We start from the raw sequence: 27,494 nt of genomic DNA on the forward strand, positions 1-27,494 counted from the left end.
CTGGATTAATTGTACCAGATTCTGCACAAGAGAATAATTTGACTCGAGAATTGTCGATTGATTTTCGTTTATAATTAACGAGACATACGAGCAATTATGTCGCGCTTCATAACAGGAATTGTGCCGCGCTTGAATTCTGTCTTGTCCCAAGATGCAAGAATTATTCATGCTTTCCTTACGAGGAAACAGTCTCGGAGTAGGCGGAGATGCACGTGACTGAAATGCTCAGCTAAATTGAAATTTCGGTGCGCTAGTTTCGAATCTGGAGCATATGTCGGCATATTATACAGGATATCCCAGAGTTCTCTTCTTAGAATTCTTTTACCGATTTAAAGTCAATTATTTCTTAATAGAAATGTCGAAGCATAAATCGTCTATTGATTGATAATCAATAAAACATGAAATAAATTTCTGGAGGAAAAATATATACCAAAACTTTACTCTTCAATAAAATGTTTTTGAGTGTATCGGATTTTTTATTTGAAAAATTTAATTATTAGAATACTTAATCTTAAAGATAAAAAAGTTCTGAAATAATAAACGTCACAATTAATTGTATCTTCATTAAAGAAAATTCGACGATAAATGAGTCAAGAAATTTGTAGGAAGAACTGTTATTTGAGAGAAATGTCAGTAATTTTAGTATGCGCCTTTCGTATAATTGAAATATGAATCTTTTGCGTATTTACATGCATCTTAGCGTTCATTCAGTATAATAGAAATGTCAAATGGCTAAATATCGGACACCTGAATCCTTCATCTGTAGGATGCATTCGGTTGCCTAGGTGAAATTCGAGATACCAACATATCCCACGTTTTCAAAGGTGACCTCTCGTAGTACGAAGAATGTCTGACCTGGATCTGACAAGGGAAAGTATCTCGGCCGGAAGAAGGCGCTTTTAAATCTTGAAAAGGTATTGCTTCGTCGCGTGGAACTCGTTAGGTTTGTACGGCTTTACAGAGAACTCGAACTCGATTTCCAACGTGCTTTATATGTGCTTGAACCATCCTACACAGTAAACCTGTTATATTCAAGATCAAACAATATACGAGAAACTTTCCACCAGAGAATACTGATCCATTTAGATAGATAAATTGATATATATGGGTAGAAATGGCGGGGAATCTGAATTTAAGTAATACATTTCAGTAATAAATTATTATCTCAAGCTGAAAGAATTTAGAGCGTTTTATGTGATAATAGAACGACCATGTATAAATAATAACACCTTGAACCTTGAATACATCGGACAATTTGACGTTCGTTTTTTGCGACCTTTAGCACTCTGTTGTTTATATGCGATACGACGGTGTTTGTACGGCTTTGTTGTCATTTGCGTGGCGAGACTCGAGTGAAAAAGTAACAAGGCGAGGTGTTCCGTGTGTCGTCTTATTATTTGTCGAAGTACGATCGCAATAAGTATTAAAAGATTTCTAGAAAATATATACGATCAATGGTTCTTCGAATAATTAGATATTATTAATCTGCACAGTTAATAAACTCTCGTGATTGATGATGACGTGAGTGATTGACGACTCGTAAAAGTAGGTGATAGCTACTTGTCAAAACAGGTACATAATTCTCGTAATATATTTACTTTAAATAGAAATTAAAGACGATCAAAATTGTACATTATTGTGTTTCAATATTATGTAATTATTATATATTACATAAAATACTATGATATTTCGCGACAATTATTTCATTAGATAAGTTTGTGTCAAATATATTTGACCCTGCGTTTTGAATTTTTCATTAATTGCGCGTAATAATTATCTATGAGGTATTAATTATTTTAAACACTGCTTTAATAATTTAAATATACTTGTATTTTACAGATCAACATTGTGCCACAATTCTGCTGCTGCACATCGTCGGTGAGTTAACAAAATAATTTCCAAAAGTGCACATCTTATATGTGCGTTTAAATTACTTAGATAATTAAAAAATTTTTAAATTACTTAAAGAATTAAAAAATATATTTGAGGTAGCATGAAAAGTTATTAACATATGCACATACTAACATACTTAGTGTCGAGAGAAAAACTCTAAAAAAGTTTATAAAAATATTAAACGGTATATATACAGTCCACACATGTTTCCAGAATTAGAAATTCACTTATCTATGCGTTATGAGTTTTAACAGTTGAAACGATTGCTGAGATATCTTAGTATTTCTTAAATATTATGGTTATATATCAATAATCCATCAATAAATCATTTTTGCGAACGCGAATGCTGCATCACGAAATTATATCTTACATAATAATTGTTTCACTCGCGTTCGCTTTTTTGTTTTCATTATTACGTTAAAATTATTTAGTCGAGTTTCGTATCTTTTATACCGGGATTTCTTTTTTATCCCCTGTAGCCAACGTCCGAAAAAATTATGCAAGCGGATAAATTTAAGTAATGCGTATAACATCATTTTTGTGTTTGGAAAAAAAGGGAAGAGAAAAGAGAAAATAAAAGAAGAAAACAAAAGAAATAAATGTTGACTCTTGAACAATGTTTTGTCGTCCGTTTTCCAGCGGCGATGGGAATTAATAATTCGGTTTTACATTGACGCTTATTATTTATCGCTTTGTTTCGCCGGACGATTGTGAAATTCGTGTTTCGACTGGTGAAATATTCACTCCATTACGTGCCAAATGTAATTACGGAATTTGCGCAAGGAATTGTTTGCGTCGAAGATGACCAACGTTTATTTGGAAAACGCGAAACGCGTTTTCATGTATAATTTATTTCATTTCATATCGCAACCAAAGCTATCCGCGTCTCCGATAATAATGTCGACCCATTAAATAGCGCGAAAGTTAAATTGTTTTAATTGCATTAAAAAGTTAGAAAAGCATACCGCATGTTAAATTCGCCGGTTATCGCGGATGTGTTTCAATTAAATGTTTGGAGCGATTATATTATTAGAATATGCTCAACGAGTTGAGTTATATCGCCGAAAACGTAACATAGTTTTCCTAGGCTACTCTCAATAAATTAGAGTTCAACTTAAGCATTGTATAATATTTTATAATATTTTACATTATAAGTAGAAATATTTAAAATATATCATACACGGAAGATTTTAATTAAAAAGAGAAATATATAATTAAAACTTTTGATAATATATTCTATTCTATAGAGATTTTAAGTCTTTTATTTCTTCCTCAAGTTTATTTTATACGTTAATCTATATATTTTTTAATTATTTACTCTATAAACACAGACACTAGATTAGACTTCTTGCAAAATATAATATATTTATATAATCTCTACAAGATTAATCTATAATCTTGTTATGAAGGATTTAAAATCTCTTGATAAATATAAATAAAAGTTTCTTCTCTCTATTACATATTTATTTGCATAGGTTCGATTATTTATATAATTTGAATAAAACTGTGTATGTAGATTACAATACTTATAAATGTAACAATATGATTAATAAGTTTAGAAATTATAGAAAAAATACTAAATTTTGATAATAATTCATGATAGTTTTCGTTTATCTATCTAAAACTTTTTACACATTATTTAATTACTCCGGTTTATTCAAATTATTTATATAATATCTAATGTTTTCCAATAATATCATTTCGTTTTTCTCATAATAATTTCAATATTCCATCATACGCACATACTGCGTAACCAAAGGCTCGAAACATACATTTACATTCAATCTGGAGTCAGTGATGGTCCTAAATCAACTAACTTTATGTCGTACGACAAAGACAATATTTCAAATATCTAAAAACAAGCAAACTTTAAATGGATCTCGTAAAATCTGACAAGATCTGCCGGGATCTACGTCTAAATTGTAGAAAAGTATGTAGAGATTTCGAGCAAAGAACATTTCTCTGTTTCTCTCTGTCCTTGACGGAACCGCGTTCCCTCTCTACGAAGAAATTGGTCGATTCGATCGTGTTTCCTGACCATGGCGCCTTCCAGATCCCGGGATTATGCCGAGCTGACACGAGACGTTACTATACGTCCGACGGCATACGTAGAATGGACACGAAGAACACTTCGGCGGACAGTGCACGGCACTAAATCCCGGGATCACGACACTGTTCCCGAAAACCTCCGGATCCCCATTCAAGACCGCGGAAAGGACTCCCGTCGACTGTACGGACCCGTCGTTGTCTCACTGGCTTACACTAAGTACTGCCAAAAATCCTGTTCGTCTTTACTTAGTGCTTTGTCGATCACTCCCGGATGAGAGTAAAAACGCACGAGGCTGACAATTGAAAGATATAGAATGTTTCAAAATCTCATAACAATCGGATATTAAAATGAAGTTTATGAGAGATCTTTTTCTTCTTCCCACAAGAAAATTTTAATCAAGATAAATTCAAATAATCACAAATTGTACATCATATTTCACATCCAACTTTCGCTAAAACATCACTCTACTGAAATTACAATAAGATACCTTACATTTAAAATTTTTTTATACAAAGATAACTTTCGTTTTAATTATGTAAATCATGAGATATATGTTGGAAATGATTTTTGATGAAAATTAGAGAATATTATACTTCGCGAATAATTACTGCCAAAAATCCTGTTCGTCTTTGCTTAGTGCTTTGTCGATCACTCCCGGATGAGAGTAAAAACGCACGAGGCTGACAATTGAAAGATATAGAATGTTTCAAAATCTCATAACAATCGGATATTAAGATGAAGTTTATGAGAGATCTTTTTTTTTCTTCCCACAAGAAAATTTTAATCAAGATAAATTCAAATAATCACAAATTGTACATCATATTTCACATCCAATTATAACAATTCAAGATACAAGATCCGTCTCTTTTTACCATGTATAAAGATGAAAATTTTCAATTCATAACCATGAGCTGTCTACATTTTATGGAAATCGCGCATAATTTTTCTCGACAACGAGACACCTTAGAATTTTTGAGGGATCTCTGTCTCGAAGACAGAATGGAAACCGGGTTAAGGATGCTCGACTTTGACATGGTGTGAAGAGACATCTTGTTACGCCTTCACGATATCCGGGCGAACAAAGACGGCGAAACGCGCGGCGAAATAAGTGAATTCTACGTGGGAGGCATTTGGAAATGCGTGTAGACCTACGAGATGCCGTCTCGATATCCTCGAGAGAGGAGGGTTTGACACTGACGTATCCGCCGGAGCGTGATTGAAAGATCTGTAGCTCTATATATCCGTAAAATTTCTAGGGTAGAGATTGCAACCTCTTATCAATTCTCCTTGCATGAAAACGTCTTATGTTGAAGGTATAACAAAATATTCTGAGCATGGAAAATAAAATAATAGAGAATTAGTAGAGAAAAAATAATTTATATCATATATTTACAGACATTTGACTTGTATAAAAATATATCTATGAAGAAAGACGTTTAGGGGGTTACCATTTATATAAACAGAAATTATTTAATAGAGCTTTAAGTATCTCTCTCAAAAATGATCTTTTTCGTTCCTTCGAATGCAATGGCAAATCGTTTATCCATTCGAAATAAGAAATAAATAACTCCTCTTTTTGCTTTCTAGTAACGTTTTTAGGCGTCTTCTCCCGCTGGTGTTCGTTACCCGAATTCCAGCACCAAGGTTTGTTTCAACCGCTTTGTGTGTGAGTCAGTCACGTTGCACGACGGTACCGTTTCGCTTCATGCAAATTGCTGAACTCGACGAGATGCATACGAGCGTCAGAGTCGGGGATTTGCGCTCGTTCGTCTCTGTCAAGTCTGTGCGCGCTCTTCAGCCATGAGGTTCCGGAGAACTCCCGAAGATTGAATGTCGCGCGAATTTAACGTCAGTTTGACACTCGTCATTGCAGCGGGAATCACTTTTGATGACGATATTAATAATCAACCCGCTCAACGGCTTTCTGCCGTTTAAACATTTAAAGTGTTCCAATAATTAAATAAACTTAATATTCTTCATGCTCGTACGATGAAGAATTTATATCGACTCGCAATTCAATATTTAAACATTCTCTTGCATATAAATGAACTTTTTACGTAAAAATAGAACCTGAAAATATCAACGTGAATAATTATAATGGTCGAAAATCTAGAGAGAAATAATTAAAAAAGTAGAATTTCCGTTAATACAGTTAAAATTGCAAATACGAATTTTATTTTTGAATGCATGTAACATTTAGAAAAATACACAAGGTGTTTCGGTAAAGATGGGCAAGGCTCTCGTGTAGAAAAAAATTTTATAGGAACTTACGGATTTATTTTTATTTGCTTTACGCCCACGAGAGACTGCCCACCTTTACCGAGATTCTCCGTAATAAGAAGAAAAAGATCTTACATGTACTTTTTCCATAATATATATTATTCTGATCTGTATTATACAGTAGAGCATATACTATTGAAACACCAACGTTTTACGGAGCATTAAACGAATCATTTTAGATCTGCCTCTGACATCAGATAATTTATATTCCGACCGACTGAAAGCGAACGAGAAAGAGGGTCAGAGCGAGGAAATTAATCAATTCTAATTAACGCAGCCAATCCAAACGGCTAACTTCGTACAGAGCCTTTTTTTAAATTCATTATTCCAATACTTTTTAGTGTTCGCGCAAATTATATTTTTAACCTGCTCTCACATTTTGTTTTTTGCATGAAAATCATAAAGGAATAACTAAAAATTTGAATCATATTATTTTTAATAAACTTTATACTTAGAACAACATTAGGGAAACATATACCGATGTGTGTAATGATCATAAAGTTCTCGTATGGCTACTTCTAATATAAAAGTTGGGTTTACGACACAGTCGAAAAGAATATGGCACGTAAAGCGCAGTCATCTATCCGAAAGGTTTGTCGATTCCGGGATTACCTAGGATCCATCAAACAAGACGATGTTTGTATTATTCAAAGAAAAGAGAGAGAGGAGAGAAAACAAGGGTAGTAATCGGTCTCAACGTCGCAGGGCAATTCGACGTCACTTAATATTGTTTGTGTCGTATAGGGTAGGCGAATACAGTGGCAACCTCAGTTATGGTTTGTATGCGAATTACAGTTGGGGGATAATGCGAGCAGTCAGCTGTTATGTCATCCCTCGTATTATTGTACAAAGGATAGGGGATGCACGCTTCGTGATAAGACAAACGGCACCCACGAGCACGATTAAAGCATCTCCCTTGATAAGCGACCTCGCGATAAAGATTGATTGCGATTTTTTTGTCAGAAAACGCGCGCCGGATTTTCGCCACCTTTATACGCGATTATGGAGAAAAATAGTCATCAGAATGCCCATTTCTCTTTTTATACGCTCTGAAAACATTTCCACTAATATCCGGCAAGCGGAATATATGTCGAATTGGCACGTAATCGCACGTTATAAAAATTGTTCGAATTATTATAACGCATTTTATATGGAAGTTTTATACAAAAAAAAATAATATTGATAAAAATATTGAAAAAGCATTGTAAAAAAAAAGAATTCACACGTAATTCAGTACGTAATTTTTCTATACTATTACAACGATTTTAATCTGTCATGGAAATTTTGAAATCTTTATATATATGGAAGTTTTAAAGTTTTATTAAAGTCGGTTTTCTAATAAATCGTAGAAGTGAGAAAAATAAAAGAAAGATACGTCGTGCCAGAAATAAGGAGTTTCGCGATGAACATTTCCAGGATCGCAGAAGTGGCGAAGACAGAAGGGAAGAGAGAGACTGAAACTGCTGAAGTGAGAATTGAAAGTGTCGACGCAACTGGCGATTTTTTTCTTCTCCGTCGACTGAAAGTGACGAGGGTAACGAGGTTGCGTTCGAAGAATGTGTGTTTTTCCCATGAGCTCCTTTTTCAAGATCACTACCGCTCGATTGTTTTTGAAAATTGGACAAATCTTAAAAACGTCTCTCGTGACTTGTTATCATCACGCATGAACTCATCCGCTTTTGTGAAATCTGAAAAATTTATGTGTCGACAAATTTTTTGAGGAAACCAAAAACTCATAGCTCGCATAAATTCAGCCAGTTTGAATAAGAACTGTTTAACCATATATATGCGTCTATTTCTATTTGTTTCCGCACGACGGAATTATCTTTGTACTAGTAATTACCGACGCAAATGATAAAATTTGTCAGTAAACAATTTGTGTGAATAAATAGTACAGAGAAGAAATTATTAAATACCACATTACTATTTATTCATCAAATAAATAAGAGATAAATATCTACATATATACATAGTCATAATTTAGAAATATGAAAAATTAACCATATTTTTTGTCGGTAGAACATGTTAAACGTATGTCCTTTAATATCATACAAAAAAGTACAATTTATTTTGCTTATCTGGAGACGTGGCACATTAATTTACGCTTCTTCAACATGTCTCACATATCTCTCTCCTATGCGTTTGTTATTCACATATTTGAAAAAATGCCTCTGTTACTTTTAAATAAATTGTAATTAGTTATATTATATATTATTTTAAAAAATGGTTTTTTAAACTTTTAATTATAATATTTAATTTTCAATTATAATTAAAATTTTTCAAAATAACAAAGATCTCTTTTTAAAAATTTATGGAAAGTAAATATGAAAAGGTATAATACGTTTCACAGAAAAGTAAAATTAATCATAATGAAATTGAGTATATGTATCACACAATCAATACACACACACATTTAATTGCTTAAAAGTTTTTCTAGTTATTTATCTTTTATTTTTCTATTTCATATATTCCATAGAAAAAAAAATTTTTTAATTTTCCGAACAATATTCAATATTTTTGATATTCTGTATTTTAAATAATCATAAATTAAATTAAATTAGATTAAATATTATATTTTAATTATATAACATAAATATATCAAATTAATAATTATAAATATATTGTTTAGATTTTGTGAACGTTATCGCGTTTTCCATTTTTTTTTGGAAAAAGAAAAAAAGCCTGTAGCATGGTCGAGTGGCCATGATCCAAAATTCCACGATTCTCCTTAGCTTGAAGGTGAAGCTAGACTAGCGGCCGCTTTTAAGCACGGAAAAAAGTTCTCCTGAGCCGCTTAGAAAACGACGGCGATCTCGTCCTCTCTCGTTTCCTTTTAAGACGCACGGATGGCTTTATCTAGGCTCTTCGGTAGAAGCCGCTCCTATCAGCAAGGCGCGTTATACCACTTTTTACCGGCGCGGATTTATCCGACCCAGCCCCTGTTGAGTTCGTCTTTCTGAGGGAGAAAGAGAAAGAGAAGGGGGATTCGTGACGCCGGGGAGAATAAGCTTCACGAATACAGATTATAGCGGAAACTTTGATTAAGATTGCACGGCGTTATTGTTTTTCGCGACGAGTTCGCGGCATCCTTAATTAAGTCGTTAAAGCGGGCGAGGGGAAGAATAATGTCGTTTTTTTTTCTCCCATTTTACCGACGCGGTTCGATTTGCTTTAATTGGACACCACTGTCACTTCGGAACAATTACGATGGAAAGTACTATACTAGATTTTTTCCAGTAATCATATTCCGCAAATATTGTTGCTAATGAATCTACTTTATGTCTCGAGAGAATATCCTTGATTACTTTAGTCATAAATATTAAAGCAGATGTATCAAGAAAAAAAAGGATTATCTACATCAAATACAAAAATCATGTATTAATACAGTTTAATTGCAATAATATCGTTTTAATCTTTAATATAAACAATATAAATGTATTATTAAACACAATTCTATTGAAATAAATCGGCTGAAATTTTAAATAACTTGTTATAATATTGATATTAAAGGTGCAGTATCAGATTTAATCCGATTCGCGAGCGATTGTGTTATTATCTCGAATACTTTGTCAACGAAAAGTTCAATTTTTGTATGATATCGCAATTACAACAAATTAACAACAAATACTCGCGGAAATTTTTTATTCTACAGCTAAAGAATAAAATGTTTCAAAGTGTTTCACGTGGGATATGACATCTTGGAATTCGACGATGAGCAATGTATTAACCGTATCGCGAACAGACTCGTCCAAGATGCTTCGGAAAAAGCGTGTAATAACTCAGTGGACCCGGTATACTTCTGCAATTTTTCTCTGTCGCGCCTCCGCTTATTCTTTTTTTTAAGTTCGTGATACAATATCGTCTAGATAGCACGCCGTATCTACAATAACGGAAGATATTAGATCGATAAAAGGACGCCATATCCAGATATAATAAAAACATATAAACGCCTACGTAACGCATAGCAATAAAAATACAAACCCTCCCTTCTTATCGTATTTGTTCCACATATGTACTGGGAAAATTCTGATTTATCTTTATGGAAAACCGATTTTTACAACATTTGTAAGCAATGTGAGGTCATCTGAAGTGATTGTGAAATAAATCGCTCTATTTATCAAACGATAAAATTTATGACCATTGAAACATTAAAAATATATCTTGACTATCGAGTTAATAATCTTTATAAAGAAAACGTGATTGATTAAATATTGATTTACTTTCGTTAAAGCTTTTTTATTCCTCACGAAGAAAACGTGAGAAAAAAAATACATACTGATATATTAGATACAGAGTGATACAGAGATGAAGTATAATAATAAAAAAGTATATTGTTATAGAAAATGTCTAACAATGAATTTTCCATGATTTATTCTTCGAATATTTAATGACGCGATTTCCCGTATTAAATATGATGTTAATCTTTACGTTTCTTTTTATAAAAAAGTCAGATAGAGTAAAACATAGATGAAGCAATAAACAGGAAATTTCAAAGCATCAGCAGACACGGGAGTCAGGTCGGCCCGGATTATCGCCATTTCCGAATCGATTTTGATAATTGAATAATCAATCGAACCTCGGGATAGGACCCAGTGCCCTCGAGTAATCTCTGCCAATCAAGATTCAATTAAAAATTGATGGCCTTCGCCCTTTCCCCGTAACTGTTACAATTTACATGGCGGCTATGTCGTGCGTGCGGAGCCGGTTGCGTACACGCGACTTTCTATCACGTGAGTAATGGCATTCGGCAGGAAATGAAGACGGATGCTTTCTACCGATTGCTGGCGTTGCCATTAAAGCGCGCAACCAAACCCCTCGTTCGATTTGCGTCTGTGATATCATCACGAGTTCTTCGTCACAACCTTTATAGAATCCCGACATGGATCTAAATTCAATCGAAATACGTGAATACGCAGACAATAATCTTACAAAAATCTGTTTGATTTTAATCGAATCAATCTCCCATTGCGCTCGCACATCGCTATATTGTTGCCTTCATTTTTATCTCGGATGTTCTCCTTTCTATCTGTTCTGTAATTCCGTAATATCCTTTCGTCCCACGCACTCTTCGTGATTTATATCTATACATCACTGGAGAGATTTGAGCTTTATACTTGAATACATTTCTTTTCTGCGCCAGAAAGAAAAGATTTCAAAGCGATTCGCTGTTTTGAATACTTTTTCTTCTTTTTTAGAAGGATTCTTAGCTTCGTTACTAAGAAACTTGTTATAACTTACTATTATCGTCTTCTAATTATATCAATATTTTACTGTAGTATCCTGTGGAAATTGTATATACTTATATAGTATAACATTGACGTCCGCTTCGTAAACTAATTTTCATTGCGTAACTTTCGCTCTAGAATACTCTTCGATATCCTAACAAAAAACATGTAGTTAGCTAAATAAACTCTCTCTTTCTTTCTCTCTCGTTTGACTTTTTTTTAGAAGCTGATGCTATTGTTAACAATAAAAAGTATATATATAATTATTAATTTTAAATTAACAAGAGTTAATTTATTATTCACAGAATTAAATTATGTTTTTCAACAATCTTAACAACATAATTAAATTATGTTAACAATCTTGTTTGCATACAGACACATAGTTTAATATTTTAATAAAAATTATTTAAAAAATGTCGGTTATTTAAATTTTTGATTGCAATAAGCAATTGTCTGTAATAATTCTGTAGTATATTAATTCAATTTATTTAATCATCTAATCTCTTCTTTCTCTCTCTAATTCCTCTTTAGAAATTATGCAAAAATTTTTTTTCATTCAACAATTAATAATTTTCTGCATTAACAAAATTTTCTTTCTTTTAATATTTTATAAGTGTTTATTAGGGAGTACACCAATAAACATCGTGGAAAAAAAAGAAATAATAAAGATTTTGTCATAAAAAAATAAATATATGAATAAATATAGGTATAGTGGAATAATTCTCTCTTTCTCTTTGAAGAAACAAAAGTCTTTTCAATTCTTTTCATCAAATTAAATTTACAATACAAATCGGATAAATACATCAAAGCTTGTTTCAATCAATTAGAATTCAGAAAGAAAATCCGTTAAGACGATTTTAGAAATACACGACCTTAACCCTGTCAGCTTCCGAGTTGTTAACGAAGTTACGTTGTAAAACAGAGGCGAAGCGGGAGCGGAAGTTGACCTACTCGTTTGTGCTTTGAGGGTTGCGACGCGGAAAACGTTATCAACGCGCGTCGATTAACGTCGGATGGTACTCTAATTGAGTTAAAGCGAAGATAATAGATAAAACCTTTGTTGTCTTGATTATCGATACGTTTAGCAAACATACGAACGGACAGGACGATTGCAAAATCGATAAAATGGAATAATGAGTTAAGTGAATACAAAGTAATTTTACGTTTTTCAATGTGTTCGCATTTTATGCGTTTTGCACGTATATTATCAATTAGTTCACTTTATTGCCAATAGAATTAATTAATTAATATAATGTTGTATTCTATTTTTTATCAAGTTAGCAAAAGTTTAATGAAATCATATCTCAATGTACTCAGTCTATATATTAATATAGCTACTTATCAAATTAAAAGATTAATTAATTGATTATGTCAATTACACAGCAATTTCTTTTTAAATAGAATTTTTTAAATGGAAGTCTTAGCATTAAGATTTTTTTGGACTGAAATGCAAACGTAATTAACACAGTTAATTGCGCCGTGATATAAATTTTATTCATAATCTTTCAAAGACGCTTGTTGAGTCGTATTTTTTAAATGAAATACCGTGGCTATAAATTCATTTTATATGGTCGAGGTAATATTCGCAATAATGATTTTTATAGGATTCCCTCTTCATTATCGTTACTCCCGTTAATTAGCGTCGTCTATGCACGAAGGACGTCATCGAGGTAATTGTGTTCGGATCAACTGCTATTCTGGCGATCTCTCCCCTCGAATAACAGCTATAGGAGATAATCGAAGGCCACAGAATTTCGTAATTAGCCTTCGGTCTCCATAAAGGAAGGTGTTGAATGATCGCGTCCACTTATCTTGTCGTAACATTGTTTGATTTTATCAAGTCTTTTATACATTCGTCCTAACGAGCGAGATTTCTCATTTGAGCATATTGTAACACCAGCCTATTAAAATTTCTTCATTATACGAACCACTGAATATGTAAAATCGTACAAGGAAAAATTGCTATAAAATGCGATTGGTCGACTGGATCTGGTGCATTAAAAAGATTGATCTGTTTCTTTGAAAGTACACATATAATTATCGCATTATTATAAAGATGCAATGCAGAAATCGTCGGAGCGTAATACTAACACAGAGTGGAAAAGAGAGGAAATTAATTAAACTTACGTTTCTAAACGAGCTATCGTAATTAACTTCACTTGAAAGTGATTTATTGGATTTAATGCAAGAACAGAAATTATATATATATTTTATATGTAATTAAAATTTTACAATTCCGCAGAAAACTAAGAGGATAATCATTGTTATTTATAAATTAGATTTCAGCTCACAAAAAAATTTTTAAATTTGCTAATATAAATTAGACTTTAATCTTTTTTTAGAAAAGAGGAAGATAGATTAATGTAAAAATATATAATATATACAATTTTCTATAAACATATAACACTTTGTTTATTATAATGCAATGCATAAATTCTCAACTAGACTATCATTATCATATTTTTATAATTTTATCTTAAAAGTAATTTTATTGTGAATATGATTTAAAATTTTATAATTTTTAGGATAATTTTAATTTAATTAATTTAATTTTTAGAAGAGTGAAGAATTCTTAGAATTAGATTGAATAATCCAAACTGTTTTGAACACGGTACAACTTATTATTACAAACTGATAATAAGTTTATATATAAAAAAATATTGATATTACTTATCCATCGCATTCTCTAATTCATAATCTTCCGACGGGAGAATTTCGAAGCATTCGTCAGAATCCAGACGTTCCACGGAAATAGCAACATTGCTAATTCTCCGATCCGACTCATCCCTGTACGCAGCAGAGAATTCGCTCCTCAAACTCGTAATTCGATTTTTCAATCGTACGAAATTTGGCTAATCCGAGATATCTCGGAATGCAAACAAATCTAGTCAGCCATGTAAACCAGGATGCGCGCCGTGTTGCTCGAAAGGATTTCGCCGCCGACTACTAATCGGGAATGAAATCCAGAAATATACTCAGTGCTCTGCGAATCACGTTTGGCCGGTATTCAGATTTAATCGTGGTTTAATAAGGATTAAGTGACGCACCATCAATCGCAATGCTCTTTTCGTGCGCCAGTTAAATTTAATTAAAATCGCCGAGTTTAGTTTTAATCGAACGATCGCGCTATCGTAAATTCGCGCGATTAGAATCGTTCGCGCGAAATTATTTGTCACGCCGGTCTGAAATTACTTTACGATTTCCATCGCACGGTCAAATTCGTGTTCGCAGCGTATATTATCGATGCCGATAACGGCGAAGCGACGAGAATATGATATCATATTATCGAGGAAAATATCAGAACGACATATTTATACATATGCACACGTATGTATACGTATAGCTTTCATGGGAAGATGACCTATATATATTTAGCGTCGCATAACGTCGAAATGTCTCACTATCACGACACAACGTACGTAACACGTGCTCTTAATCTCTCAGTATATCAGCAATAATGGGCCCCGAAACTAAACGGGGTACAGTAGCTCGGTAAATCTCCCCCGAAACCCGGTATAAACGACCAAGGTGCTCTATCCCCGGTTTGCTCGCACTGAATCGGTTACCCGACTCGCTGCTTGATGGTTTAATGACTTAGAAGCGCTTCCACTCGGTACCGCGGGTTGCTGAGATTTTCTTCACTCGAGCTCTCGAGTTTGAATACGTATGTTTAAGCCACTAACGCTTGTCCTGGTCTCTGTTCATGAAATTATGTCGTTCCTTCAGACACTTATTTAAATGGAACGAAAATAGCAACAATATACATACGTATTTCTTTCTGCTTAAATTAATTATAAAGGCGGAAGACTTGAAAACACCTATTAAAGTTTCCTAAGCACAGTGAAATAATATTGCAAGGAAAAAGAGAAATCAGTAATGTTATAGATGAGACTTATGACTAGCAATGCCGTTGATGGATGATGTAATGTGAAAATTAATGGAACTTCAGGTAGAAAAAAAGCAAATATATATTTTTCCTGTAAACGTTAACAGTTATATTTCAGCAAACATATTGATAGAATTGATAACATCGCTCGGAAAACATTCGTTAACATATTACTTATATTAATATCTTGAAAGATATTGTAAAATTATCGAATATAGCAGCAAAAAGATAATGCAGACATATAATGCTTGATCTTATAGAATTAAAATATTTAAGAATAAAAATTTTCATCGCAAATAAAAGAGTGCTGTTTAAGAAATTGAAGCAAAGAAGCTCGAAGCGAATAGCGTTTATTTAATTATCCGACGACGTTCATTGAAGTTGCGATACCTGCGATTAATTGTGACACGCTATCGCGCGGGAATTATGACACTGTATTCGTCCTTAGGCGCGATTAAACTTGACAGAGACAAAGACGCGGGGACGAGAAGGAAAGAGAGAGAGACAGAGAAAGGGAGACTTCGGCGGAGAGACGCACGCGATACCTCGAATGAAGTGATATATTATCGATGGCGAAGATAACCCAGATAAGCGTCCAAACGTCCCTGTATTAATCGCCAGGTGGCACGTGATGGATGCGATAGAGCTCCGGAAGGTTTGCGCGGGCCACAGACGCGCCGTAGTTCGGCCTTAATTACAATACCCGATGGCCCCCACGTCTTACGTTACCGATATTCGGCGAGGCGTGTTATTAATCGCCAATTACTCACCCCTCGCATCCAATCTAGATCGGAACTACGAAAGTCATTGGCTAATACTCGGAGTCGCGACGACAAGATATAATAAGATGCTCCTCCGACTTTTTTCTCTTAAAAATATGACCTGGAAAAAGGGGCTAATATTAAAGCTTCTTTAAAGTTCGAATATTTTATCCTGTATTCGCGTACAATCATACCTGTCGATCAAGACAGATTGACAGAGGAGACTCTAGCAACGATCGACGTGCTCTGCTATCGGGTGTATGATTACGCTTCGACAATCACACAATTCGTCCACGTGACCGAATAAAGCCACCCGGATTAATCGATTCGCGCTCAGGAAGACGGGTCGAATTCGTCAATGCGGCCGGAAGAGACGAGAGAACACGGGGGAGAGGAGGGAGATGGTTAGCGGGTCTGGTTGGCAGCGAACTGCCCTTAGCACCCCGACTAACAGGCGAGCCAGTGCACCGTCGCTGATTGGTGGCAGTAATTAACGTCCGGTCCTGATCTAGCGGCTCTGTGTAGCGCACCAAACACGTCGGCCGCCTCGTCCTGCTACATAGATCATTGTTGCGCGAGCTGCCGTGGTTAGAGGAACTCCGGCCAGAAACAGCACGAGGAGGCTGCGGTTTCAATAGATGCCCGAACGTTGTAGCGGATTAGCATACTGGCCCCGACCGCAGTGGAAACTGGGTTAGGTTTTAGCAAGTGCTTCCTCTCTCTCTCTTCCTGTCCAATATAGGAAGGGACCGCCCTACCACATCATTGGTTAACGAAAAGCCTTTCGTCGAAACTTCCCTTCGCTTGCGTCCTACGAAATCTGCCTCCGCATTTCAACGGGATAAATTGGCGTTCGCAAACGTGAAAATTCTCCAACAAACGCGCTCGTTCGGTTGCTATTTAACGAAAGTCGATTCTACGCCCTTGGCCTTTTCGATACCGTAAGCGTGTAAGAGCAAAGTTACCTTACAGGCTGTTCGTGGTTATCGCTAGCAAACAATCGCTTTAATTTACGTTTCACTTGCGATATTATTTGAGAAAGTATCATTCTTATAATACTATTTTTCATATGGAATTATTCAATTTTGTTTAACCTTTTATTCCCTTACAAGTTCTCAGATAAAAACCGATAACTTGCGTTCCCGCGCTTAAATATAGGCGACAGGAAATTCAAATTCCATTAATTCCAATTAAATATTAAATATATTTATTTTTATTTTGTCGCTTTCCGTCGCCGTTAAATAATGCATGTTAAAAAATTCGGTCAACGCAGAAAGCAATTAAAATTTAATTGTGTCAACAATTAAACACTGCGCGGCCCGCTTGCATTCGTGAGAGACGTATCCGTTCGAAAGAATGGAAAACTATGCGACCAACGAGTTAACAGAATGCGCCCGACGACCGAGAACGATTTAACGCCGTCGTTTACAACGCGGATGGTGATTCGCGTCGTTCGAGATTCAACCTCGCCGTCGGAAAAACAGCCGTTTTCGAGTCGCGATCACGGGGATTCAAGCAGTCTCGCACTAACGAGCAAACACAGCTTCTCTCGTTGGTATGCAATTGCCCGATTCACCGACGAGCGACGGAGGGGGATGCCGTGGACGTGTTGGTGCAGCGGGTTGCGCGGCAGATTGCTGGCAAGTGGTGGTCGAAAGGGGAAAGGGGAGAGATTGGAAGGGTGCCGCGCTTCGCAGTAATGACGGCAGTACTTAGGGAAGCGCGGGCTTAAACCAGTACCCCCTGATATCGAACGAGTTAGCGATACGTTAACGATTCCCGACCCCGGTTGTCACACATCCGCGCCACGGTAGCACCGGAACGAGAAACGGAGATGGCGTGTGCGCTGCGACTGATAACGACGTACGTGAGGATTAGCGCCCTTTCGATGTAATCAACTAGAACAGATGACACTGTGTCATGTTTCACAGTACTTAAATTCTCTAATGACACTCAAACACGTTCATGGATTTCAAAATAAAGAGAGCGATGTATTTTTAGCGATTTATGAAATCTGATAATACTAAAATATTCGATTTTTTTTCAAGCGAGAGAAATGTAATTATCTTTTGCTCTTGATGTATCAAAGCTTAATAATTATTTAAGTAATTTAATAATAAATATGATAAATATTTATATGCAATTTAAAATATATTAAATATTTAATTACATTAATTTTTTACAAGTTATTTGAGACTTTTAATCTAGAAATCAAGTTATACAAGTAGCTTACGTTTAAAGAAAACTCTTAAGATGTACAAATAGTTAAGGAATATTTAACATGTTTATTTGAATTGTTTTGTTATATATATAAAATAATATAATTTATATTATGTTTAATGTAATTTATCTTTTTAGCTTTCTCCCTCTGTTTCTCTCTCTCTCTCTTTCTCTCTAGAAAATAGGTTTTAATATATGTTTGTAACATGAATATTTAACTCGCATCAAGGTTTGATGAATAGTTTTGCAACAGAGTTTCATTTCAGTAAGTAAAACTTTGAATCTATCTCACTATTTCTCTGTTTAAAAATTCGTTTACTGTTTGAAAGATTAAATTTCTCTACGCGAGAAACGCATCATTCCACTCCCTTTTCGGATACTCATTAATTATTTAACACATTACTCGATGTCATTACGCCGCAGAGTATATTTTTTTTAAATAATAAATAAGAGGGATTGAGAGAGAAAGAGAGAGGATCGTGGGAAACTGATGATTATCAAGGAATTGTTCGTTTCATTGAATTAATTCCAATATAGAATGACAATACTTTAAATATCGTGTCTCATTAGCTGAGCTCGCGTGGTCGTGGAGGAGCGCACGTAGGAAGAAGATGCGTGTAGGTATAATCCTTCTACAGGCGAGGTCAAACCGCACACAGAGTAGGCTCTTGTAAATAGAAACAACAATATGGGTGCAACATGGATGCTGCCAATTTCACCCACCAATATTAACGGTTGATGCTTGACACCGCAAAGCAATTCCCATAACTTTCGTTTCTTTCCGTCCTTGTCTGATCATTCTCGGGATATATCACTGATGTATATTGATCTATGCTGCGCGTTAAATCGTCCGTGAAAACAAGATTTTTCCAAATTGATAAGCTCGATTTATGGTTCCATGTGCCACGCTAGGCTGATTCTATCGTTGCTATCATATAATCATTATTATTTATATAATTAAGATTGATTTTCTAATTTTCGAAAAATATAATATATTTGATAATATTGTAATAAATTCGTAAGCAAAAAAAAATATTTATATTTAATATTTCGTCCTTTTTGATAGATATTTATATTTTCTCCCAAGTTAAATCTGTTTCATTTGCCTATAAATGACAATATATAAGTTGACGAGTAATATGTCTTGAGAATATACACAGAGAAAAAGAAAAGCTCAAAAATATTCTTATTTAACTTAATAATCCTATAATTTATACTTCATTTTAACAATACCCTATTAAATTGCGTTCGAAAAATGTTTCGACTCGAGCTCGTTCTCAAAAATCGGAATGATAAATGTCGTAATATTTTTGTCGTGCGTATTTTTGCTTGTGTCGTAGAAAAATTTGAATATCTCTCTTTCAGGATTAGAGCCGTCACACAAACGGCTTTAAATTGTTGAATCGCGCAAAGTGCGGAAAACAAAGTCAACCAACAAGAGATTGATACGATCGGTTGAATCAATGGTCGAGGAATTGTCTGCCGATCGGATCGCGCCGTGTACGATTAAGCACGATATTCTGCGAGGCGGAGCGGGACGCCAGGTGCGTACATAGGCTTAATACCACGTTTCCAAGCAATAGGAACCGATCAATAGCGTTTAACCGCCCTTCGGACTGGTTAAACCGATTCCGTTTTCGACGGATTCGACGTTTGCGCTCGGCAACGCCGAAATTCGATTATGGTCGCACCCTTTTACGTTACAATCGTATTACACGTGAATGTATAAAGCGAGCGTTTTTTTGTCACAATTCCGTCGATTTTTGTCGTCGCTTCTGTATCCTCTATGTGTGCGATAGTTAGTGTTACGCGGAATACGACAAATTGCAGGCAGGATAAATGGTAATTAAATCAGCGATATCTGCTGCGGGGGATGCTAGAGAGATGGGCAGCGGTTTCAGATGAACTTTCGCCGAATGCCACTGCGACAGAGGGATGAGAAACAGCCGGAAGTCACGACCCCATTGTTAGGTTCGCATTAACATATAAATAAACTCGGTCGTCGAGCTCCACTCGGTGTTAGACAGCTTCGCAACTTTTTTAATAAAAGGGAAGCTCCTCGGTGTCCGGTTGTTCGAACTGTCTGAATGGCGATTAATTATTCGCTATGCAAGATGCATATCTTATTATGAATTGAAATTGCTGAGCATAAGCGCGTTTCTCTTAATTTTTTCTTCTTCAAGTGCCATACCTTTTCGAACACTTTTGAAAAAAATTTAAATTACGCCTGTGAAGTTATTAAAAATGACGATATATACAAGGTGTTTGTTAATAAATGCAAAAAATTTAAGGAGATGAAACTAGCAATCCCTATTCAATTTTTTATTGGAACTTTTTAAAGCTTATATGAAAAGCCCCGCCTTAATTTTCGACAAAGAATCATCTAAAATTTTTCGCACTTATTAAGAAACATCCTGTATAAGTAGATACTTGCAAACGCGCACGTGATAATGTAATGATTTACTGTTTTGTCTTAAAAATATCAAATTTAATGAAAATTTATAAAATTTTATTTCTATTTATATTTATAAAATTTTATTTCGATTTATTTCGATTATAGTTCACACATTGACTTTTTATTTTAAAATAAAAAACGGAATGTGCAATATGTAAATAATTAAAACATTAATTCAACCATTTTCAATAGACGTTCGTATACCGTGTGTACATCAGCTTCTCTAGTCAGCCTATCTAATCCTCTTTGAGCCATATCTACCTCGCTACATGAGACGGCAGCATCCCTTATCGCGATAGATGCGCGTGAACATGCACATTTAGCTTAATACTGCTCGCGAACGTAATGCGCGCAACACGTGCAAGAGTGACACGTACGCGGTTGCGATCGGATGCACGCACACATGACATGCACTAGCAACTGCTAATTATTTTATCAGCGTTTCTCTTTAACGAATCCTTCTTTACATTTACACGAGAAATAAAATTGCTTTGAGAGATACCGCAAAAGCCGATTTTTAATCTCAGGCTGTTTAAAATTTCCCCTTAGGATATAGAGGTGGAGAATAAATGGCGAATTTAACATCCGTAAATATAATTCTACAAAAAGATTGTTACATATATGATAATTAATTTGGTCATTAATTTTGATTATATTTATTTTTATTTCGAGTATAAGAATACCGATTTAACTTATCAATACTATTATTGGTAAATTATTAATCTATATTAGCAACAAAAACTAACATGTTAAAACTGGCACATAATTTTAAATATTCAAAATTTGAAGTAAATTTTTTTTCTGTGTGGTATGATTATTTATTAAAAATTCCTTTCTATCTGGCATGATTATCTATAAAAAATTGACTGATAATGTAAGCTATAATATAATAATGTAAACGATTATGTAATAATATATACTGCAATATTGTAGCGGGTATATTAAGTACATTTATCCGCTTGACAATAGCACTTCGAATAATTGTTAATATAATATTTTCCGCGTGGGAAAACTACCGACGTATATTTTCAAAGTTTTCCACTGTCGGGAAAATTGGATAGTGTATGGAGCGAAGATAAATTAGTTTCGCTGTCATTTAGTGCTTTTGGCCTTTGATTAAAAGCTCCTCTCTTTGTCTCTCTTTCCTCCTCTCTGTTCCTCTTTTCGTGAATTTCGCCAGCCACGCAATTTTTAATCGTCCTAGCTCCGGCAACGGCGAAAGAACGGAAAGAGTACAGAGGGGAGGATACGTCGAGGACAATTTGTGTTACAAATAGACGGAGGACAGCGTAATAGGTAACAAGAAGAAAACTAAGCGATCGCATTAATTGTGTCCGAGAGAAGAAGTTTTCCCGCATGTCCCCTTCGTCTCTGACGATCCTTGGAAGGGCGGGAGAGAAAGGGCGGCAATAGAAAAAGAGTTATTTCGGTCGGCTGCTGATTCCGCTAAAATCCGCCGTAACACAAAACGAGCTAAATGCGAAGAAAATAACCGGGAGATTTCCATGTTCTAATCATAAAGAAGCTATATACAGAAGGTATATTAAAATACCGACTGTTTTCCTAACTGTCTTTTTTAAGATCTGTCAATCATTTCTCGCGCGATGTGTCACATCTTTTTATTAAATTTAAAAATGTTATTTTAATTTATCTTAATATATTGATACACGCTAAAAGTTATATCATATTATAAAATTAATTTGCGTGTGTTGAAGCAAATATATGTAATAAAGTTGTCAGGGAAATGCAGAAGATTATGAGCATAGTCTATTAATTAGCGAAAACTATTCAAGTTACTATCGATTTAGTACAAACATGATATCAATAGTAAAGTACAGTTACTGGTCTTTATTTATTAAATATCCATTTTGTTTTATGTGCAACAATAAAATCATCGCTACGTGTGGGTGTATTAAAATCTGGTATAATTAAGCTTCCTATAGCGGATTGTTGCGGAATCTATAATAGATTCTTTGCCAGTTGTGCTAATTAGCGTTGATGCTTGGCGTACTTCACCATTATAACATGGCCAGTCTCATATCTGAAAGGCAGAATAATATCGAGTTTCGATTCGCATCTGGGCGAATCGATACGCGTTTCATATTCAATCAGGCAATTAATGTACACGCAGCCTCGCGTTGGTGGCTTCGAGGAAAGGACGAGTGCCTCCATTCGCTAGGTTTAGGCATTGCTCGGCTATTTCCTACTAAAATATTAATTGCAACGCGATAGGATAGCCAACGTCCATCGCGATATCCATCGCGTGATTGCTACGACGAATTACGAATGAGTTCTTGCGTAACGATCGATTCGCATTAAAATATTATCCGTATCCGATTTTGCCGTCACAGACGATAGAGACATCGATTTGCCGTAGATTATACAAATAGGGCGACAAATAATTGATTAACAAGGCGAATGCGATCTGATAAGATAATATTTATTTTCATGAATTATTTGTTAAAAGAGATCGATTCTGTATAATGTATAATACGTGTATTAAATATATGTTCAACGAAATTATCATAATAAGTATGTGACATATTAATATCAATGAATATAATGCCATTACTTTGATAATATATTATTAGCAAGCAAAATTAAATTTAGCAAAAAAAATTTATCACTCATATAAATGTATGTGAAAAATATGAAAAATATATGAGGAATACTCTTATAAAATAATGTTAAAAAATAATTTTAAAATTTTGTCAAAGATCAATGCTAGGATTTATAAATTGCTTTTCAATCATCAATAAAAAGAATAAAATTTTATCTCACACTAAAATATTAATTTAGATATAAATGGACAACTCAATATATATAATTAACTATAAAAAATATAGCATATACCGAGTTTTAAGTCGACAAGAATGATGCTATGACGTTGACAGAAATTTCTGCCTACGAGTCATTTACCCCAAGACCATAACCCCTTTATGACGGCCATTGTTACGAGCAACAGTTTCGTTCTCCTCGAGTCTCGAGTTCCATCGCGATAATAATCCAAGGCGCCGCGAGGAAGTCGATGATGGAAGCGAAGGGGGAGGCAAGGGAAGGCGGAAGAGACGAAGTCGCAGCAGCCCATGCTCTCGCGCGATGCTGCCGCTGGGGGGAGGGGGAAGACTGGCGAAGGGGGTGGCGTGGGAGGATGAGATCGGGCGAATTGTTTTAATAAAGCGGCCGCGGAACGTAGGACGGTGGTTGAATCCGGTAATTGACTTGGAAGCTCGTGCGCCGGGGGGAGTGGCGCGCGAGGGAAATATTCAAATTCCTTCATTACTCGCTCAAAGAATCACTAATGCTAGACGGAATGGCGTGGAATATTATTATTCTACTATTTTAGCAACTCTTTCACCGACGTTATGACGTTTGTCGAGATCGAAGAGATAACCGGGAATATAGTTAGCAAGAGATAAGTACATCTCCTTGCTATTTTTTTCTCGTCAATTGCATGCCGTGATAATATAATCAATTAATTTTTAGTCTTCCATTATATGAAATATGTCTAAAAAATTAGTATATTGCCTAAAATTTTCCTTGTACACAAACATACATGTTTTTATAACGTTACATTGTTTCAATTTATATTTTTTTTATTTCTACAATTATTTTTATTTATAGATATTGTGTAACTTTGTTTCTCTAAAAAACCTTTTTAATATATAGTAAATTTTAATTCTCTGCTCTCTTTTCTCTTTTCTTTTCTCTCTCTCTCTCTAATTTTATTTCTTTTTCTTTTTATTTCTTTCTATTTCTATCACTATTGCTTTTCTTTCTTCTTATGACAAGTTTCAGTAGAACGATGACGCTCGACAAAACCAGGTTATTATAAGCACCAGCACTCGAGCATCTTACACTCGTCTTCGAGCAAAGGCAAATTGTTGGCGTTAATTGAATGCGAAACAAATCTGTCCTCTTTATCTCTCTTTCTCTTTCTTTCTCCTTATTCTCCTTGGCGCTATTATATCACGGACGATTCTCGAAGGGCAAGAGGCTTTCGAAAGGTCGCTTCGAACGTATACTCTTTAAGAAGAGATCGGACTTTTCCGGCCGCAGATCCACGCGACAATCTTATTATCCCTGCAAATATCCGTGTGAGTGCCACTCGTGAAAACTCGAAGAAACCCCAGGCCAAAAGAGCCAACACTTCGGAAGAGAATTCGACATTACCTGGGCTTTCCCTGGAAAGAGCCTTTTGACCTATAGACTCATTCAGGTATTACGACAAAATCTTTAATGCATTTTTCTCGTGTATTAATTCGCAGATGAAAAAGCATGCAACAAAAGTAATTCGATAAATTGTGTCACCCTTATAACCGTCGCAATATTACTCGACAATGTTGATTTAATGAATTAACTAAATCAATCTTTGTGTTGTGTAACTAAATAAATCTTTTATATATTTTCAATAAATATGAATAAATGGCATGTGAATTTTGCAAACTGTCGCTAAAGTTTAGAAATTATTGGTTATTTCTCAGCATTAAATATCATGAATCAATAATTATTCAATGTTTGTTCATTATGTTGTTTGCAATATTCCACGACAATACCGTTGTTATTAATTTGGCGTAAAATGTGCGCCTACTCGTGCCTTAACATGCGTGATGCGTAAAGCAATAAAAATTAAATTTTTGCTTGCAACGTGCAGAATAGATTGGATTTTATGAAAATAACCGTGATATTGCGGTAAAAAAATATTATGTTTCAAGATTCATATCAAAATTTTCATTTTTTAGCGTAGAGAAAGATTATATTTGAGTAAAAAAAATTATATTCGTGTAAAATAATACTTTATGCGTAACTGCGTACGTGATAAAATGGACTATTAAACTAAACATGCTAGCATTCTCAAATTCCCAATTTTATTTTTTAATCAACAGAAATCTGTTGGATATTAATTGAAGAAACAGGTGAATGAATGTTTTACATTTAATAATATTTGTAATGTATTATCAACAATGAATTAATTATCATATAATGTGATATGTGAATTAATTGTTACATAATATTGAACTCATTATATTTCGCGTGTATACTCTTTCCCTTTATTATTTATTTACAAAACAAAAACATTTCCTATATAAAATTGATGAAAAATAAATGACAAAATAAATAAGAAAGAGATACGGTAAAATTAACACTATAAGAAATAGAACAGTATAATACAATGTATAATACATACACACACACATACACTTGGCATGACATATATATAATAAAAAATTTAGTAAGTCGTACAATATAAATAGAAAAAATTCATATTCATACATGCATTAATCTTGCTATAAATATTAATTGTATATCTATAAAATATAAGAAAATTATATATATAAGCGTGTATATTATGTGTGTAAACCATAATAAAGAAGAGAAACAATAAAAATTCTCATACATAATAAATTATCGCGCGTTCGTCTTTTAATCAAACTCGCGAAATCATAACAAGAACGAAGTTTTTGTTACGGTACGCGATTAATCGAGAGTTACATTGCCGTGGTTAGGTCTATTTGGCAGCACAGAGAATTAATTTTTATGACGCACGAAAATTGAGTAAAACGTCCGCAGCCATGGTAGGGATAAAAGAGGGGGAGAGAGAGAGATAGTAGTAAAGCTCGGGCAGGAACGGGTTGTAACGATCGATGAAAATCTATTACGGACGAAATCCGACGTGAGCGCGACAAATTAGAGAATTAATTGTATAAATCCCTCGGCCTGCAAAGCACAGTAGGGAGAGAGGCTTTGAAAATAGGAGAGAGGGGGGGAGGGGGAAAACGGAAGGCGAGAGGCGAATCGGGATAGAACGGTGGGGACAGGGGCTGGTGTTGGTTAATCCCTTTTCGAATTTCCACGGACGCTCTCTCGGCCGCAAATTGCCGTACAAACCGTCGGAAATCGTTCGCGAAGCGTTAATAATGCAATTTAATTTTAATAACGAGCGATATCGGAACGTCGGCTAGCCGGAAAGACGAGCCGCGCACCGCCTCGTACAAGAAAGCGGTGAATCGTCCCTTTGTGACATTACGTTGCGCGCGTCAATCAACACACATACCAGCATAAAATTAATGTTATTTTAGTAAGCCAAATAGCAACGTTCTTTTATAACGATCTCTATAATAAATACAAAAAAATTCTCGTTTTTCTCCGTTTTGATTAATCATTTATTGACAGACAGACTGGTTTATACTATTACGTATACATCAGTATTTTTTCCTGCCATTCTTTGCCTTATTTATTATTTTCTCTACTTATCACTCTCTACTATATTTTCCCTAATTATCATTAATTATCTGTTCTTATTGTTACATTAATATTTACGCTGTATTATCTTTATTACTTCATCTATTTATATTCCTTTATACTAAATCTCATGAGAAAATTCTTTCTTGTACATAAATGAATAAGATATAGAAGCAGAATTATAGTACAAAATTGTAAAATTAAAGCAATGTTTCGCCGTTTCAAAGTTCTCATCTACGTGATTCGCCATGTAAATTAATCATCCCTATAGACCTTACAGTGGTAAACAGGAGCGAAAATTAACGTGATACGCCTTCAAAGGCTAGCGTTTCGATTTTCAGTTTGCGGTAAGTGCAGGGAGATCTCACCAATCTTCGGTAATCAGTGCGCCACATCCGAATTATCAAGGGGTTTCAGACCGGAATGGAGCCAGGTCAAACGGACCACGGGGTTAATTCGCGTTAATTCATATAATTAGTTC

The 27,494-nt window shown here is 34.7% G+C and overlaps 1 protein-coding gene across 9 annotated transcripts in view; it reads right to left on the minus strand.

The window, feature by feature from the left end:
• The window catches only part of Rbp6 (RNA-binding protein 6), a 620,420-nt gene that overhangs the window by 65,091 nt on the left and 527,835 nt on the right, over positions 1 to 27,494 (minus strand). The window lies entirely within an intron of this gene.

This window comes from Camponotus vicinus, unplaced genomic scaffold (assembly GCF_025532165.1).
Source record: "Camponotus vicinus isolate PSW18456_S1 unplaced genomic scaffold, iyCamVici1.0 SCAF_11, whole genome shotgun sequence".
NCBI lineage: Eukaryota > Metazoa > Arthropoda > Insecta > Hymenoptera > Formicidae > Camponotus > Camponotus vicinus.